Source organism: Ambystoma mexicanum, chromosome 6q (assembly GCF_040938575.1).
Source record: "Ambystoma mexicanum isolate Mex_15411 chromosome 6q, UKY_AmexF1_1, whole genome shotgun sequence".
NCBI lineage: Eukaryota > Metazoa > Chordata > Amphibia > Caudata > Ambystomatidae > Ambystoma > Ambystoma mexicanum.
The window spans coordinates 1,081,367,244-1,081,388,134 of NC_090937.1; positions in this window are offsets into that span (position 1 = coordinate 1,081,367,244).

A 20,891-nucleotide genomic window follows, 5' to 3' on the forward strand; every position below is an offset into this window, starting at 1 on the left:
TATGTGAGTTCTATAATCTTTTAAGCCTTTTATTAAACCAAGTCTTCCAGTCTCCCCTAACATGAGCAATTGCCCTTGAAATGGCTAATATTCTGACAGATAATTAAGTTGTTGAATATGACATGTGCACAATATATGGGTCCTCTACTGACACCACATTGGTTTAACGTCTTTGATAAGACCTTTATTTGAGGTATGACCCCCCCCCCATGTCTTTAAGTTTTTTATACTGGGCATAAGGAAGCTATCTAAATGTATCAGTATTGCTTTTCCAGCTTACCCAAACATCTTTTATCTAAACTGAGTGCGCCATTCATCTGATCATTCTTTTTCAAAATATACATCTCCTGGTCATTGAGGTGATTCCTTTTTCATTTTTCACTTTACCAATAATTTTCTGTTACTATTACTGATTGGTGATGACATGCTTTTCCTTGTTCAACTTCTGCCTACTCCTCATGTTGGCAGTTTTTAACACTGTCAGAGTAGAAAAAGCTCAATGCTCTGTAATTGACACGTGACAGCTTTGGCGTTTGCATGCATGTTTCCGGTCGTTTAGATGCACATATTGTACCAAGTTTCTTGGTCATGTGTAGTGACGTTGCAACACAGGTATGTGGCAATAGTGGGGTAGAAATCATGGTTGTCAGATTCGTAGTTCTAGGAGAGTTCTCAGGAGTCTTGATAGGCAACACACAACACCCACCCAGGAGGAACCCTACCATGGGTAGTTAGAGTAAATACTTTTTGGGATAAGGTGCCCCTAGGTGGGAGTGCTACTTGACATACCCTCTGATTCTTTATTCCCGGATAGGAGCTGCAGTAAGGGGTACATGAAACATAGTATCAGTATTGCAGTCATACAAACATACAAATAAAGTAAATCCAACTTCTAACAGCCCCAGCCAGTACCTGTACAAAGTCTGTTGTCCTCCTTTACACCTAGACATCCAAAATACAAGAAAAGGCAGGTAACTAACTAAACTAAACACTTAAATCCCAGCACTAACCGGCTTCCTGGTTCCATCGGAATGACCGTTGCTAGAACGGTGTCTTCCTGCCTTGCGCAGCCTTAGATGAGATAGGACCAAACGGCTAGTGGTAGCGCAACCTCACACCTTAGGGAAAAGCACCTTATCGCGTGGTCATACTGCTGGCTCGACGCTCCCCTCCGATCCGGAAGGACACGCTATAGGCTGTCATGCAGGCTATGGTTACCACGGTGCCCCGGGACACGGCCAGGCGCAACGGGGCGTGGAAAGCCCATTATATTGGGTTCACCATGTGTGGATTCGGCCGTGGCAGTGCTCGCATCTTAACAATGGTAGTGCAGTGACGGTGGAAGGAGGGGCATTCCAACAACAAATACATTTTGAGCATCTTATGCCAATTTTTCACTTGTCACATTTTAAATCAAAACCCATGCATGGGCACTATTGCACACGGAGTGGCCGATTCTCTGCCTCTGATAAAAAGAGTGTGGGAATGTGACATTCTCCCCTCCAGTCTCCAGCACCACTATTCTGAAGTGGGTGGGAGTATTGGAGGGGAGACGTTGTGCTTTCCCGAGTAAAAGCTGATAAAATCACTCGCTTTGGGGGAAACGTGCTCTGGTGTCATTGCGAGCATTTCTCAAAAGACTGCCACTTTTCCAATTTAATAACGTTTTCTTAAACTTTCATTAAACTAGAAAAGTGGTGCTGCAGTCTAAGAAATAGAACATTTACCGTTTTTAGTGACGTTTAACGCCACCTCAAAGGTGCCATATTTTAACTCTTTTTTTTGTCGTGCTGAACCAATGCTGCTGGGAGGAGAATGCCCTCCATGTGGCTGCCCTGCATTCTTGATGGTGGCTAGGGCTGTTGCCAAGCCATACATGAAGCACATGCAAAAGCCGAGGCTTTCATGTCCCCGCACCACATCCTTCCTTTATCAGAATATGATGTTTGCATGCAATAACAAGAAATGTAAGGGTTAACAGAGATGAGCAAGATTTTCCAGCAAAATTGTTTCCATGGATCTCTAGCTTCTCTGCCAGGAATCACTCATTGCACAAATGACCTGAATGAACGCTAATGGCCGTTTCCCTTTGTCATTACGCGTTGCCTGCCTGCTTGCAGGCCGTGGGTCTATGTTTTTGGCAGGGTCTGCCACTTCCATCTGTGTGTGGTAATTGATTCTTAATGCGCCAGGTTTTCCATATTGATGACAGTACTTTATTAGCGAGTGCAATTCGGGTGGAGAGGAGGCTACCGGGTACGTTCCCAAACATTTCAACGACACTGGTCCTGCCACTTGAGACAAACATTGGTTTAACAGTAGACCGATTGCCTTCATGATCGTTTCATCGTCTTTTCATGTTTTCTGCGACGGAATTAGACAACTAGTGTATGAAACCTTCAATTGCAGTGTGGTAATAGAACAAAAAAAACACCTGTGCAATGACCTAATTTCCCAATCTCTGAAAACAATTAGGATGTCTGCACCTTCCCCAGGATTTTTGAACACGTAGGAAATGGTTGATATTTGTGCTCTGGAAAACAGAAGCCCAGTAGAGCTACTTGCTGGTTTCCTGGAACTGAAACCGTAAATTCTCGTTTCAATAACACAATTGGCCAAGAGCCAGATCAGTGACACTCTGAGCGTGTCCACATCAATGACGAATCCTGGGACTTCTGTTTGGGTTTTGGTTTTGATAAGAACTTTGTGATTTGGTGGTCTTTAAAAAAGACAGTGGGCCTCATTATAAGCATGGCGGTCCAGGAACTACGGTACCGGTAAGTTCCCGGACCACCATACTAGGAGCTGAGCTTGCGGGCGCCTGTCAGCCCACTAGGTCTGGCCTGGCGGGCAGAGCGGCAGCCGCGAGTGCAGCATGTCGTTGACAGTTCCGGTGCATCCAACGCCCCTGTTCCCATTGAGCCCAAAGGGGCTGAAATGGGAATGGCGACTGACAGGCACCGGCACCCGGCAATGCAGGAATTACCGGGTCCGACAATGTCAGAATTACCCGATAATTCATCACAGAGAAAATGCAACTCTGGCGGCAGCCATGCCTGTTTTACAGGCACGGCTACCGTCAGGGTTATAATGAGGCCCAGTGTATTTCAGTTTTGGATGAGAACAACTGATGACATTTAAGTGTAAAGGTCCTTACAAGCAGGCGTTAAACAACCAGAGGAAGACTCCCCACATTTTTTGGCCCAATCGATGAGATATGTACGCGCATCTCATCAGTTGCTCCTCAATAAGGAGCAGGCCCATTCTCAAAGCGCATCTGAACAAGCGCCTCCTAGATGCTCTCATTCAGATGCCCTTTTTCATTTGTGCATATCACAGGGCGTTTCTGCACATCCCGAATTCACAAACCAGATGCGCTTTTAAGTGCATGGTATGGAGGGACATCCCCCTGTGCCTGTTGAAACAGGTGTAGTGGGAGTTGCAAATTATGACAGGTTCATATCTCACCCCGCCATGATTTAAACCGCAGCTGTCAAACTTGTATGTCCATCCCCCCAAAAGGGATATAACGACATGACTCTGAAAAACTCACTCCCAGCAACCCTGTTGGTTGCTGGAAGCCTGCCATTCATTATGCAAGGCGGGATGGACAGAGCATCTTTACGCCACTGCCTAGCCCATCCTTAAATGCACAGGTCACCTCTGAGAAAAACGTGACCTACGCATTTCTGAAATCAGCACACATGAAATGAGCGCATTCTCTGCGCTCCTTTCATTGCGCTACTTTTTGAGAATCTGGCTCTCAGTGTTTATTTTGAATTATGTACGCAGAGTGCATTCACCCCTACTATTTGTGACTCCACACATGTATGTTCTGCAATGGCACCCATTGTACTGATGCGTATCACACATGCAAGCATGCCACATTCACAGGCGGTGATGCCACAACCAGAATAATACAGATTTCTATGTGCCCGAGTGAGAATTTGGTGATACATGGATCTCTTGTTGGCTCTGTCCTTCATCCACTGGATTGCATGTAAAGGCCCCTGGCAATTGGCTTCTATGTACGTTCATCGTCGGGCAGTATTACGACTGCCTTTTAAACGTGTATAACATTTCGAAAAATGTCATCGAAATTCTTTTTTTGTGTGGGGGGTTCTATCCCCTAAAATCCCCCTCCTGCCCCTACTTTTAACTATTCCCGACCCCCCAACCCTATCTACCCTTCCCACCCCCCCAAAACAAATTTGATTACATTTTTCGTAATTGTATTCACGTTTAAAAGGCAGTCGTAATACTGCCTGACGATGAAACAACGGCATACGGGTAATTGTTCCTCTATGATGAAGCATATAACAACTATTCACTCTAAGGCATTTTTAGCCAATGGTCATTCAACTACTATGACTAATTCAGAAGGAGTTCCCTACTTTGTCATTTACAACAGCGCCTCAAAGATTGACCCACTCTGCACCATATGGTTGGCCCCCTAAACCACGTTTTTGGTGACACCAGCAGTGAAGCAATTTTTGCTGATGAATGTGGTCAGAAAGGACATGCATGACTTGTTCCTGTGGCTACTAAACAGTTGCAGTGACAACGATTGTTGACACAATCTTACCAGCAAGCAAATCATGTCTTTGAAACGTTCAAACACTGCCAAGCTTGTCAGAAGCCACACGAATCTTAGGATGCAATCCATGCAAAAGTGCAAAGTTAGGAACATTTTTGGAAGCTCCCTGACTCAGAAGGTTATATTTGCACTGTGATGAATAAAATTCTGAGGTACCAGTGGTCCAGGGGTGAATATCGGTTTCTAAACCATCAATCAGGCCCACACCTCTAATACACCCCAGAATGGATCCGAAAAGATTGGATTAAACAAGCATACAATTACAATTATATAACTCCTTGTCCAATTTTGGTAACGTGGATGGAACAGCAGACTTATCTCCTCAAAAGGTTGTGGATCGATGGGTAGTTGCAACACAGCAAAAATACAATTATTACCCAGTGATAAAACCAGTTGCCAGTCAAGGTTGTATACAAATATCTACATTATTATTAACAAAACAGGCAATCTAATAACACTACAAAATACAACCCACCCTGTAAGGAATGCAGAGAACAGAAAGTTTCTAAGAAGGAAAAGGGATGCACTCTGGATACTGACAGGTGGTTAGTTGGCACAGTTAATAACCACAATAGTTTTTTAAAAGGCTTCTTGACTTCATCAAACAGGGAGAACAGGTCTTAAAATGTTCAGAGGGGGTTTATGGGTAGGACCAGGGGGACAGGAACACAATGCACCTCTTACTGTAGTTGTTCTTGGTGCTTGACAATGGCAAGTCGGCTTCAGGGCATTTTTCAGGCTTCTGCGACAGAGTTTGAGATGGGAATCAGGCGGCAAGATGGTATGGCAAGTGAAGCTTGATGAATGGCTGCAGGCTGGCCTTCACAGCGGCTCAGGGTCAGGAATCGTTGTCTCAGTGCTGATCAATGGTTCTGAAGCAGTGGTCGAGATGTCTAGGGTTCATTCAGCGACTGCAGCTTGACAGCGGTAGCTCTAGGCTTTGACGGTTGTCAGCGTTGCAGGTGGTTGCGGATCGAGGTACTTGACTGGCTCGAGAATTTCCATTAAGGCGGATGGCTGCAGGTGCTTGTCGTTGCACCTCTCCCCGCCTCTTCAATGAGCTTGAGTTGTCCTTTAAGGCGGATAACCCAGGGTTAAGTTGTGTGTTGAAGGCAGCTGCCTTGTCCTTTGTTTCCAGTTCAGAGGCCTTCTAGCATTCCCTGTCCAGGGAGCTTGCTGCAGAGCCTAGCAGGCCATGCTTTTTGCTGGCTAGATACTGGTTCTGAAGCAGTTGTTGGGTCTTCTGAGTTCTTTTCACCCTCTGTTCCTTGGGAGAAATTAAGGGAAGGGATCTTGCATCCCTCTTTGGATGTTCCTGGCCTTCCTTCACTGGCAGAAGCTATAAGGCAGAATGTACCTTCAGCCAGGGTCCAAGCATGAGTTCATCTTCATACTTCAATTGAAGCCTTCAGGTGATCTGCCTGAAATAAGGGCTCCAGCCCTCTCTTAATGCCAAGTGGACCACAGTGATTGGTACAGGCTGAGCTTACCTTACTGAACCAATCCGGGGGCCCCTACCAACATGTTTCTGTATGTGTGAGGTCATAACCAGAGTGCTTTGCAACAGGAAAAGGTAAGCAGTTCCTACAGAAACAAGGGATGTCCTAGAACCAACATGGCTGAACTCTTCTCTCAACAGAAAGAGTTCTGGGCTCATTCCCCTGTGATTCTAGGTCCCACCTCCTTCTTGTCTGCTGTGATCAAAGAGTCTCTCTGGTTAATGGTTCTCCCTGTGTGGTTCCTTTGTATAGCAGCAGATCTCCCTTGAAGATGCGGAGAGAACAGACTCTCTTGTATCTTATGAATGGGGTCCTCCTAGCAGGGGTTGGCTACTTCAAGAATAGACTCAGGCATGTCAGTTCACTGTATTGATACGTAAGGGCTGGAGCTGGGTTCAGATTGACACAATTACATATGAGAGGCGGAGTTGGAGAGCGAGTTGACTGACGTTGGTGCAGTCCCTAGTGTTTTTTATATTACCTTTGTTACCAGAGGAAGGAGGCAGGTGTTTAAAAACCCATTTCTCCAGTGGAGCAGAGTTGGAGAGCGAGTTGACTGCAGTCTGTGCAGTCCGTGCTGGCGTGCTCTGGGCCAAACAAGTCTTTTCTATCCATCGGTCTAGGAACAGAGACTCTGCTGCACGCTCCGTGGTCTATGTAAATCCAACTTCAAACCAAACGCACATCTCTTTGTGGGATTGTGTGTAGGAGTGTGGGCTCACTTAGGGCTTACTGTTGCCCCATAGCCTTCCATAGTCTGCGTTCTTAAGTTGCGCCAGTCACCTGCATATGCTTGCATATTCTATAAGCGTCGTCACCTCTATGCCCGGATGTATGACTTTCTTCTTTGCCTGCTGTAGCACTCTCAGGGGTCAATGGTGGGTGTGGTAACCAGTTGCATTGTACCTGGATGAAGATAAAGTGGAATTTCGCCCATTCTCAGTGTGGGTACGGAGGCTGAGTGCTGACTCGCTCTCTGTGCTTCGCATTGTTCAGCGGTAGTGACTAGGACATAAAGCAAGAGTTAATCTGTGTTCGTGGGTGAGTGTGGTTGTGGGATAACGACTAGGCAGTTCCCCCCTCCAATGCAGTAATTGGGGTTTGGGTGGCCTGGTACCAGTGGTTGTTTTCGAACTACTACGCACAACTATTGACTGCTGTGTCCCTGCTATTATTTTCCCGCTCCTCTTGTCCCACAAATATTTTGATTCTCCTTAGCTTGCCTGCTCTGGACATTGTTCCCCCTCAATATGAAGACTAAAACGCCATGTAGAGCGGGCTTGTGTAGTGGCACATTAAACACTGGGAAACGAGCGCAGAGTCCTTTGAATTCCTGCAAAGGCCTTATAGATGCACCCAGCACTAAGAAGGGTATAAACGAACGTGTAGCTGCCGGAAACCTATTGCCTATTGCCCTGACTGCGATCACTGGCTACTTCCAGGCCGTAAGTCAGCCCAATGCACAAATCATAACGGAGTGCCTACCATCTACCTATATGAGAGACAAGGCTATGGATAACATCAGCCGGATAATTGACCTACGGGAGTCGGAGTATAGTGCCACCTTTGTCAACACCAACTCTACTGGCCCTTCACATGAATTTGGCAATCAGGTATGGGTAATGGGCCCTATAGTGTGTGCTGTGCTCACTGTAGCAGTGGTTTGCGGCCGGCTGCGTCGCCAAAATCAGGAAGTGAGTGCACCCATAAGCACCCACAGATTACACAATTTCAATAGTACATGATTGGCATAACATGCTCTGCCCTTGAATATACATTGATCACAGTTACTGTTAATATATCATCAATCATATAAATGCAATTCGTATTCGTAATTGTTTTAATAGCTTCAATATAGAAGGATGTCAGCTGAGACGTGTTTCGACAAACAGTCGTTTTCAAGGCAGTAGTCCAATGCTATACTGTCTGAATTGGCATATTTGATCTTTCGCAATAAATGTCTTTCCTAGTTAAATTGGCGCCACAGTGGTATAGCATGTAGTTCTTTCAATCTTCTAGAATGTCCGCCACGTGTCCTTATTGAAACCCAAGCTTAACAACATCCTCTCCAAAACTGAAGCATTATTTGTCCTTTGCACAGCTATTGCCATGGAACAACATGATCTGAAGATCATAAGAGCAAAGTTAGTGGACATTATTTTGGTTAATACGGCCGAACCTAAGATCTGTGGATCGGGGAAAAAAGAAAGAGAAAATACAGTGGGTTGGGATTTAAATCCCACACTGCTGGGGTTTTGGAGCTTTCACTAAGTGATCCAGCAATAAGGTGTAATGGATGTACGTGAGCCCAGGGGGAGGTTCTCAGATTGTTCGGTCAATTCCCCAGCCTCGCTAATGCTTAAAGACTCAGTTAAGATGGCTGCAGGTAATGAAGAGGATGCCTTGGAGGCACTATGCAATGAAATATCAATGATGGAAAGTTCACTGCCAGTGGATACGTCTAGGCAATCACAGTGGGTGACTACTGGCATAGCCAGTAAAAATGTTTTTTTCTCGAATAAACCTTGTGGCCCACCTACATCTCGACAGACAGCCAATGGAGTGTCCTCGCTAAAGTCAAGAATGTTTACTAGAGTACAGGGTGATGGTACAAAGTGGAAAGTAACTTTGGGTGGCCCACTGGATAAAAGGGCACGACCAAAGCTCACCCTTGCAAAGGTTCTGGCCCGCCCTGAGACGGGTCCCCCCCAAGTGCTACCTGAGATAGACCCTGGAGTTCAAATGGCCAACAAAGGAAATGGTCAGTGTAATGGTCTAGAGTTGGTAAACAGCTCTAATCCTGTCGGCGGTCTCCCCTGCCGGAGAGAACAAGGAACATTGGAAAACTGTCAACTGAGTGCTGACTTATTAGATGGAGGTTTTCAATCTGTTTTTCCAAATATGCTTCACTCTGACTTTGGTGAACGAGGTCATTGTAACCGGCAACCCAGTCGTTTTGCCACTGGTGATACAGAGTTGGGGGCCCTAGTGAAAATCGAAAAGATTCAGGCCACTGTAATTAATCCCTTTTTAAATCGATCATCTTTACTGCGTCTGTGGTCCAGGATACCTCGGCTGTTGGTGATTTCCTCAAAAGACATACTACAACTTGAACTTGGTAAATGGGATAGTCCAACAAATTAGGCACTGATAGGATTTGCATCCCCAATAGCGGTATCACTGTTATGTTCGAGTGCAGATGTCTTGTACAGCCTGGGTCTTAAATTGACTGTTTGCCATGAACAGTATTCAGGGGCCACAGACGTATACTCATCCACTAGGATCGCAAATGTTGAAAGGTCCCTTCTTTACGCCACCTCACGCCCACCAAGAAATTTAAATGTTCCTTATATAACCAGATCTCTGCATGGGTTTGGGCCTGAGGTCATGCATTGGACCCCGGTTTATCAGTCCGACAAGTTCACCAGGAAACAATCTACCAGAGGGAATTGAATTTATAAGATCGCCAATTGGAATATTAGGAGGCATGGCCATCTAATACATGCCGAGGGATCGATACAACTACTTACCATCTATACTGTTTTTCTGCTCCAGGACACCTGGCTTGACTCTCCTCTGTATGTGGACGGGTATCATCTATACCAAATCATGACTAAAAAGGGGCAGAGGGTTAGGACCCTATGGGGGGCTAATAATTGGCGTGAGCAATGTGGCGCTACCTCTAGCCGACGGGATGGTGCAAGAAGTTGAATTTTGACCCGACACCAAGGTAGCGGGTGGGAAGGCGCTGATAATACATGTATACAACTTCCCAGTAATCTCTTGTCTGGAAAAAATCCAATCCCAATTGCAAGACATTTTTGCAGTATGGGGAGGGTCTCAGTACAACCAGCTACTTCTTTTAGGTGGCGACTTGAACGCTAGTTGCTCTGACGAGCTCGAGTGTGCCACCTACTGTAATATAACTAAAACATTTGAAATGGTACAGAAGAGCAGTAATTGTAAGTGATCTAAATGGGTTAATTTTTATCAGAAACTGGAATCTAACACAATTGAATGGCAGAACCAGGGGTTTATCCCGGGGGAATATGCATGGGGAGGGAATAACAGCAGAGCTACTTTGGATTATTTCTTTGGGTATAACGTATGTTTTATGGCTGCAGTGGAATTTAAGGTGGTTCCGAATGATTATAGTGACCACAATGTTCTGGCCTTCACCATTAGTAACCATATGGCATCATATGCCCTCACAGTTGCTCTGGTATACAATTGAAGCATGCTGGTAACTGCATACGCTGGACAGCCAGGCACATCCAAAAGGCAGGTTCAGCCCTAGCAGAGCTTACCGGTGGTGACGTCGAGTCGTTGGGCAGGTTAAACTGCAATGAAATTGAAGAATGGTTGAAAAACGTTGCCACTAAAATGTGTTCTTTCCCAGTAGGGCATTTAGTGACGGTTGATAAACATGCCAATAAGTCGACAGCGCCATCCGTGATGCAAAGAGAGAAATAAGACGGAAACTGAGAGCGGTGCGCAGGGCTAGTTGCTCCGAATAGGAAATGTGTTTTCAGCCAAAGGCGAATAAGAGAGAATACAAACACTGGCTGAAGCGCTGGAGATATTCAATTAAAAATCTCCATTGGCAAAAAATGATTGGTGCACTTAGAAGTGGTAATAGCAGAAACATCTGGGCGATTTTGGCACGGGCCAAGGGGGATTGCAGGAGGGCCATTTTAAACCCTATAAAGGAAAGGGTCTGGCTCACATATTTAAAGGATAAAGAACATAGTCCCATCAGCGAGGTGGTCTTGCAGTACATTCCGGGGGGTTGGCCTTCATTGGCTAGTGAGGATGACATGGAATTATTAATACAGAAACTAAAGAATTGGAGGGACCCTCGTCCGAATAGGCTTGCTAATGTTATCCTAAAACAAGACCATAGTAGGTGGGCAAAGATTTAAAAAATCTTACTGGGTAGAGCATGTCTTATGGAGGAAATTCCAGTCTATGGGCCTCATGCTGAGTTTGCCGGTCTGGAAATAAGGGTGCCGGTAAGCTCACTGGCACCCTTGCTTCCGGACTGGCAGATTACAGGTTTGCCTGCTGGAGCAGCTGTGCCGTCAGGTCTGACCCTGCCGAGTACAGCAGTCACAGTAGGCAAAGCCTTCACGAAGCACCGGCACCATTAACAATGGTGCCAGTGCTTGTGTGTCCCCACTCCCATAAAGTCCTGTGAGGCCCTATGGGAATGGGGATTAACAAAATTACCGGCGCCCGACTTCCCAGCTGCCGGACTTGGAATAGCCTGCTGGCAACGGGAAGTCAGGCTATGTTGGTAGCGGCTAAGAGGGTCAAATGTCCCAGCTTTATTACCAGTTTGGGGACCTTGGACTACGTTGTGAAATACCCTTATTTGGGACTTGAAATGAGCGCCAGCCACACTTATAGTTTTATAAAAAAAGAGTTAAAGACGGCTAAGGCTTGATGCCTGACCCACTTGATTGAGCTATTTGCAAAGCAAATGGCAGGTTATTCCATAGACGGGATAATAACCCTCTATAGACAGAGCTTTTGTCCTATGGTATTGTATGGACTGGAGGCCTTGGCCATGTGCGATTTAAGTTGGTTGGACAAACTCGACGGATACTTTTGGAGAAGGCTATTGAAACTCTCTCCCTCGACCATGGTGGAATACCTGATGCTGGAGTTGGGTCTTGTCTCCCTTAGGTGTCTAATTCAGTTTAAGCGGGGTGTTCTACACCTAAAAGCCAATTTACGTCGTAAATGCCAAATGCTTGCTCTGTTGAGAGGTCCCAGAGGCTTAAACCAAGAACACTGTGGAAATTGGATTTAATCAGTTTAATGATAAATTGTATAAGCACATAAATTGGCAACCTGATTATGCATGAGGTTCTAGGTTTGTTACCCTGAAACACATATTTAAGAGCAAACTGGTGCAATGGGATTGGACAAACTATTATGTGCACCTTTCAACCTTAAGCACCTATAAATATGTTTCAAATGTTACCCACAGATTCCTGCAAACCCGAAGGTATCTAAGACGGTGACTCAGTACGGCAGTGCTGAACCTGATACTCAGACTATGCACTAACCAACTCCCACTCCTGGTATTTAAGGGTTCCCATACCAAGACCACCCTATCCCAAAGGGGTTTGTCGTATTTGCAAAGCACCAGGTAATATTGAAACCGCAAAGCATTTATTTACTAAATGTACACAACTGGGTTCAGCATATATGACTACCCTTGGTAAGTACGTCCATAGTCTTGATTCAATAAAACACAAGGCTTTTTGGACCTATTGCCTTAATATGGAAACCAAAAGCATATATATTGCTTTGTATTGGTTGTGGCGTACTATTACGAAACTCCTAACAGCAGAAAGTATGGAATCGTCTTTAATGACTCCCCTTTCAGGATTCTGTTTGACACTTATTCTTTTTTTAAATAATTGTAATATTGAATGAATGAATTAATATATTAACACTGTTATAAGATCAACTTGTTGGTGTCTTTATCTGGAATTGAGTTGAATTGAATATAATTGTTTAGAGTAATTGAGTAAGACTGTGCTCTATTTTTAAACAGTGTCATTCTTAAAAATGTGTAATTCTTAAGTGAACATTGTAATTGTGTTTTAAGTGATGTAAGTTTTAATTCATGTTGTTTGCAAAGGTTCTTTTAGAACTAAACACAAATAAATAAATACATACATACATACATACATACATACATAAATATGAAAGGTTTGTTGGGCTTCCTGTCTCCTTTGTTATCCTCTGCAGTCAGGGCCCACGGGGGCCTGTTAGAAGTACCCTGAATTGGTATTTTAATCGCTGCCACTAGCTGCAGGGTTAACAAAAGAGCAGGGTGGTTTCATGGAGCCCTTTTCAGTTGATCAGGCTGTCCATGGCAGGCGGAAACTCCCGTCCTCGGGATGACATCATGCTGTCCTCTCCTGTCTTATTGCAACTAAATATGACAGGTGCGGACTGTACCTGTAGGCTGTGTCCAGGCCGGAGTACACATGTCTATGCATTTGTTGAGGTGTGAGCATAAGAAAATGTGTGTGAATTAGTCCCACACTTTTTCCCGAGTCAGGTCTTCCATCATCCAATTGCAAAAAAGCCTAGGTTAACCCACGGCCACCATGCCGGTGGTCAAATTCCTCTCATGCACCCATGTCATTTACAGATGCATGTTGAACCAGCTACAAAAGCACATCCTTTGGTAGCCTCAGATCTACCCCAAAGATACTGGAGATTTCACATAATCATGAACTTTCAGACACCAGATCATCCGCTATAGGAAATGCACTGCACTGACTGCCAAAAGAAGTATACCACATCCTCGGAAAGCACAAAGCACTTGTGTATTGGCTTCGAAGGTGGTTGGTGCTGATGGCAGGAGACAAAGAAACCACTGAGCCATAGAAATACTACAGAACTATGGCACACCTATGTGCCAGGTGTTCTGCTCTAGATCCACACCGTCTACCAGTTTGGGAAGCCCAACTAATGTTCCACAATCTCTAGGTTCATGATCATGGGATGAAGAAGGTGCCAAAGCCAATCACCCATCCACACAGCCAAAAATGAGGATGTTGAACCCAATGCACATGGGGATTTTGCCTTGGCAAGTGATGAGTAGCTGTACTACAAGTGTCCTGTGGATAACAATGTAAATGCGAGATGATGTGCTCTTATTGATTGCATGAAGATCTCACTAACACTGCGGCATCTTTCAATGCGCTGCCAGAGAAGAACCCTGTACTGACCCCAGAGTCTCGGATAGTCCAAATCTCAGTCTTCAGCTGCACCAAACCAATACCACTTTTAAACGTGTTAACCCCAGCTTGGAGACATCAAAAGCAAAAGAGTTACTTGAGGGCATTCGTTGCTGTCTAGAAAAAGGTTCTGCTGCTAAATTGCACTGCAGCTGAATGCATGGACCTCATCAGGGTCACGTTCAACATCCATGCATCTTTCCAGGATGAAGTTACTCAACATTTCCGATTTACTTTGGCTGCATGTAGGGCTTGGCGAAATTGTGAAATTCTGTTCCGCCAACTGTGGAAGCGAAATATGAATGATTTAGAGCCGATTCACTGAAATCTGCTGTTTCGCCACCCCTGCGTGTCGAAAAGAGTGCAGCAAAGATTCTCGTGTTGTCTCGCAACCCGAAATGAGCCACGCAAAGTTACTTGTGACGCTGCATGAACCTAGCACGAATCGAAAGGAGTGGCAAGAAGTCTCATGCCACTGTGTGAACCTAGTACGAATCGAAAAGAGCGCCACAAAGTTTCTCGTGCCGCTGCACAAACCTGGTATGAATTGAATGAAAAGCTGTGCAAAGCTCTTCATGCTGCAGCACAAACCTAGAGCAAATCGAAAAGAGCAGCACAAAGTTTCTCATGCCGCTGTGCGAACCTACCACCAATCGAACAAAAAAAGTGCAATGTGTTTTATGCCGCTGTGCGAATCTAGCATAGTTAAAAAAACATGCAAAGTTTCTCATGTCGCTGTGTGAACCTACCACGAATTTAACTTCACCACGGATCAAAAAAGACCTGCCTAAAGTTTGTCGATAAAAGTCCTGCAAGAAGTTTTTCATGTCACAGATGCTAGCATGGATCGATAAAATACCTGCACGAAGTTTCTTGTTTTGCTGCGCGAACCGATCACGAATTGAAAAACCACCCAAAATAGCTTTTGCCGCTGCACAAAACGAAAACAGATAAAAAAAAGACCTGTGTGAAGTTTCTCATTGCGGGACACAAAACTAACATTGGAACGAAACACTGCGCAAAACCGCACAAAAACAGGCGAAATTTCAGAGATACGCCGGAAAAGTAATGCTGATTTTGGCAATCGAGCAGAATCCAGTGCGGATTCCACACTATTCGCTTTGCAGGTGGAAATTTCGCTCACCCCTAGCAGCATGAGGCACACCATTGTCAAGCTTCAAAAGTTGATGCAATACTGTGATAGGAGAGGAAATTACTATACCTGGGATGGAGAATGAGGAACTCTCTCTCTCTCTCACTCACTCACTCACTCTCTCACTCTCTCACTCTCTCACTCTCACTCTCTCACACACACAGTGACATTTGACATCACAGTCTGAATAATAATGTTCCATTCTGTGCTTGAGCATGAGAGAAAGTAAGTCTTTTCCACAACAATGATCTCTCGTTTGGTCTGTCCCCCATCCCCTTAATTACAGGTAAAGCCCCATCTGCATCATATGTTCCACTATGGTGAGACTCTGACCACTCTGCAACTTTGCAACATTTCACAATGTGGATCACAGTCTCCCTTAGACGGCTTAACATCTAGGGGCAAAATAGAAGTCAATGGTCACCTGTTTTGTTCAAAATCTACATCTCAACTAAAACCAAAACCTTTAAGATCACTGATTTGTAACTGACACGTACATTTTGGGACTATGATTAATATTAGAGTGGAGTATATACATGCTAACTGTGCATTCTGAATGCCAATATTCAGTATATAGAAAGAGTGGAAAAAGTGGTGGTTCTGGTTATTTTTGGATTAAAGAGAAATGGCCACATTATGACTTTCTGCCTAATTCTGCTCTGGCTGTATTAGCATATGTGCATGACATTCATGGTGCCTGGAATGTACACTTTTTATTTGTGTCATTCTGCCTTATCTAATGGCAGGTTGTGACCCTATTCCTTCTCTAGAAGACTGTCATGATTGACTCAACGTCTCTTAAAGTTCCCTCTCGATAAACAGAATAGCTGAGGGAAAGGGTTTTCTGTGCTGCCCTCAGATTGTGGAATGTCCTACTCCTGCAGCATCATCTTCTTCTGAACCAGTTTCTGTAAAGCTGTTAAAGTCCTTACATTGAAGTATTTCCTCCTTGTATGGATATGTGGGATTTATAGAGTGCCAGCATAGCTGGGAAGCAACCAAGCATTCTACATAGGCCACACACCGGGCCTTGCAAGGAAGAGTCCTGGGTAGCAGAGGAGCTGGGCTGGAGAGATGGAGCATGGGAGAGGTGTGATTCAGAGAGGGAATATTTGGGTTGAGTGGAGTTATCAAGCTCGACTCTTCATTCTATATCTAAGAGTGGCACAATTTCCTACTAGCCAGACTGCAGAAAGTGCAAATGACAGGAATGAGAGAAAAACGATCACGCAGAGAGCACATAACCTACCCCCACATTGATTTCACTGCCTTGGCTAACACTATCCTGCGGAATCGCTGCTAAAAAGATCTGGGACCATCCTCTATTAAACAGAGGATCGAGATTTACTCTCCTATCAGAAACCTTAGATCAACAGCACATACTCTGAGTTACCCTCTTAACCTACCCCTCATCTGCCTTCTAGCTGACATTTTCCCCTCGCCTCTAACCTGCCTCTGTCCCTCACTTTCTCTGCATCCGCTCTAGCACTTCACCCATCATGGTCTCATACCTAACACAGCTGTGCGTCCCGCCTTCCTGTACTTATAAATGTCTAATGTTGGTTTCCTTAATCTATGCATGTCTACCCATGTATTGTCCCCAGTAACTGTCCCATTTACTCCCCTCCACAACCTGGTCCGAATGTTACTCAAACTCACCCCTATTTAAGTAGGTCACTGCTTCCAGTAACATTTTATTTATTATCTATTGAACGTTCAATTGTGATCAAAAAAGCATTGTTCCTCCCTGCATATAAATAAATAAATAACATAAAATATCTCGTTAGCCATACCCTCGTTAAATAAAATGAGAATGATGGCTTTCACCCTAAACCACATGTCACCTTACAAGCCATGTTGAGGAAAATGAAGGGCTCCACCTGTCCTAAGCATGGATCCAAGCCGGGGCTATTTCTTGTTCTCTCGTTTAGTGAGACTTAAAAGAAAGTCCTAATGCTTTAGATCTTTGAACCTTAGACTCACTCGCTGTACATTCAATGCACATATTAAAAAAACCTAGGAAGATCTGCCAGGGTACACTTGTGAATGACAGCCACACACTTCTCACTTCATAAAGCCTATCATTTGATAATTAGCATTACATCTTTTAGTGACAATACTTCTTGTAGTTTTAGCAACTGCAGTGTATTTTCTGGGGTTGGTTTCCTTCTATAGGAAAATGAAGAAAGACTAGTGTTTTGCAATCAAATGCGCAATTCAAATCTCACATGTATATACCCTACGCTGGCCTACTGTTTATCCTTTCCTTCAAGGCTTGTTGACGTACTTTTGAGCAACGCTCTCATGTTTTGAACATATTTGTTCAATCAATGCCGCCTCTCAGGCAGAACTGCTCTTACTCTTTTACTCATTCGCCCGATAAAATATCTACACAAGCCCTGAACTATCTCCATATCCGTTGACACTGGGGCGGATATGGAGATAATCGTTGGCACTCTCAGCCTTCCTCACCTAGGCCTTCTGGGTTCACTCCTTTCTAATTACTGTAATTATACCTACATAACCATCGTGCCCTTGGGACTTTGATATCCCAGGCCTTTGGGCAGCCCACCTAGCTTGGGACCTTTCAAGCCCATGCCCAAAACATACTTCGGATTGCCCAAGCACCCCTCTGGATCCCCTCACCAACCCACAATTCATGTATTCTCGTACAATACCTCAAGAACCTTCCTACTATCACTTGCTAATATACCTCACTGTTTAAAACACACACCCTTGCAGCTACAACACACCCTGTCATGTCCTCTCTTGCACCATACCTTTAGCCATTGTTTCTACCCACCATGCCCATGCTCCTGGCGCACAGCAGAAAGTATACAGTCTTCAATGGGAACTAGCAGTTAATCCCTGTTTGGGATTGACAGGATGCTGATCCTAGGAACAATCCCCTTGGAAAAGCCTGACCAACACAGAAGGTAAGGGTTCATGTATCTCCCTGCCTTTTGCTCCACCAGGAGGCGAATAAGGGGGATATGATATGATTGATTATTTATAATGCGCTTAATACCCAGAGGTTTCTAAGCGCGGACCAGGGGATTGAACCTGTGTTGCTCCGTTTCGTCTTACTTCCAAGGCGAGCACGCTACCTCTGAGCTATCCTCCTGTGACAAACTGGAGAGTTCATTCTTGCTCTCGAAGCACAAGTTAGCGCAAGGATTGTGTGTGATACAGTGTGTTGTATGTGCTTTGTTGTGTGAAGTTTACTGTTGTCTTCTTGTACACGTGTTTTAAGACTTTATCAACCGATGTAATAAATCCTAACAGCAACGCTATATCATAACAATGAGTTCACTTAAATGTCAGCAAAAAAAAAATTTACAGGATTTTATATATTGTAAAAAACCTGCCCTTTGCAGTATCTATGTATGTGTTTGATACATTTGAGACAGGAAATAAAAATAATTTTGTAGACTTGCAGAGACACGCAACTGGGCAAATGAGATGTACAGCGGAATGCATCATGGTGACACCCTGCAAGCAAGAATCTGCACTTTGGAACATTGCAAATGAAAAATAGCATCGGTACGAATATGCCATAGTGAGGGTTTCAAGCAGTTCTAACGAGATCAACCTAGGGGATTGTCAAACCATTAGCCCTTCACACAATGCCAAGGAATGGGAGGTTGTGCAATGTTTTGTTAACCTTATGGAACATTGATGGTGAAGAGTTGGTGTTGGTGGTACTGCCAGAGTAAAGAACTATGAGCAAGTTGTGAAATATTTACATTGATCCCAAGGTCTTTAGTGATTTATTAATGTTTTTGTCCTGGTTTTATTGCGATTCAAACTGGAGGCCGGGCTAGGAGGGAATTTATGTAATTTGGGACTGTAACAAAATTACTTTTGCTCTGCAGGAGTGTAGGGCTGAGTAGTGTCTAAACCACCTACTCACACCTCAAGCCAACAGTGACCCCAATCATAAAGCTAAAACAGAGGCGAAGCCATATGCCCAGAAAGAGCCTAGCAAAAGAACCCATGCTCCACCACCAGACCACCACTCAAACACTGTCACAACAAATGCAAAACAGCCATATGCAATGGCAAAATCACCCATTACCTCCAAGATCTCCAATCCGCCACCAATTGGACACAGAAACTATTCAACATTGTCAAATCCCTCTCCAAACCACCATCCATACCCCATCCACTTCAGGATGCAACTAATTCATGGAATACTTCAACTGTAAGATATACAACATGAGGCAAGCTATCACCTCTGCTTTTCCACTCTCACCCCCACTCCCTAACACACCAACACATGGCAGTCTTTCCTCCCCATTGATACAGGCACCCTCATCACCCTTACTGCCAAAACACTGCCTGCATACTTCCAAGCTGATGCATGCCCACCTCAAGCCACACCTAATTGCATCACCACTGGCTGAACATCATCAACCCCTGTCTCTCACATGGCACTATCCCCTCTGCACTCAAAGTGGACAAATCTCAACCCTCAAAAAAAATCGTTCAACCTCACACTTCCAGAATATAAACTTCCCATCACTATCCTGCCATACCTCGCCAGAATCATGGAACGCTTTGTCACTACCTAACTGAAACAAGACACTACCAGAAACCACCTACTCAGCCTCTTCCAATCTGGCTTTTGACCTGGACGCAGCACCTCAATGCTGCACTTCACATCCTACATGACCTCCACAATATCACTGACACAGGACACACTGCACTACTTTTACTCCTCAACCTCTTTCCAGTCATCGACCCTAATATGCAGACAACATGATAATATGCTTCTAAATCTCATTTCAATTACAACTCCACACCCTCAAAAGCTGTTTCTCCATCATCACCACCTTGATGGCCACCCACCTTCTCAAAATCAACCCTTCCTACTTATTTGCCTACCTAGTCACAAACCCAAATCACCCCCTGGATAAAAGAACTCACCAACGACAACCCACACATGTATCTCTCCACACCTGTCATATTTCTTGGCCTCAGAATTGACCCCCACCATTCCTCCACACACCACATAACTGCTGTCAACAAAACATGTAACATGCAATTACATCTCCTACGACAGAGCAGACACATCCTTCCTCCTGAGATATTCCACACTGCAGTCTAAGCGCTGGTTCTCCCCCAGCTGGACTATGACAACACTCTCCTCATGGGACTCTCCAACAGTACATTTTCCCCCCTGCAAGCCATGAAAATGTAGCAGCCATACTCATCCTCCAACTACCCAAGCATTTACACATCACCTCAGCTGTCGCCAAGCTCCAATGGTTCACCGTACCGCAGAGAATCGCCTTCAAATGGCTCTGTATTGCTTTCAAAGCCAGCCACCATCTTACCCTTATGGCAAACTCGCCCCCATCAACTACACAAACACCAACAAGCAAGCCAACATCTACTTCACACTCCATTCAAAACAAGTATTTGCCCAGTGGGAACAAGCCTGGAATATCCTACCACTTGACATCTGCACTGCACACTCCATCACTACTTTCAGAAAGAGCCTGAAAACATGCTTGTTTCCCCATACATAACCGTGCCCCTTCACCACCCCTGCTACCACTTGTCTATCATAATCTTTCTTTCCTATAATGAAAATATACACTTTAGTTTCACTTCACACCTTTTCAACCTTTGTACCTTGTAAGACATTTCGAGACTTTCTGGGTAGGGCAGCGCTTAACAAAAATTCCAATAAACAAACAAATAAATAAATAAATATACACAGTTAACAGATATACCTCCTTTGCATTGTGTGGAAACGTTGGCCAAGGGAAGGCTATATTCTCACTAGTGATATGAATGTAATTCGGCAGCAACTCAAACAGCAAAGTATCACAGTCCAAAATTAAGGGAGTGTTTAATAAAGGTTTTGT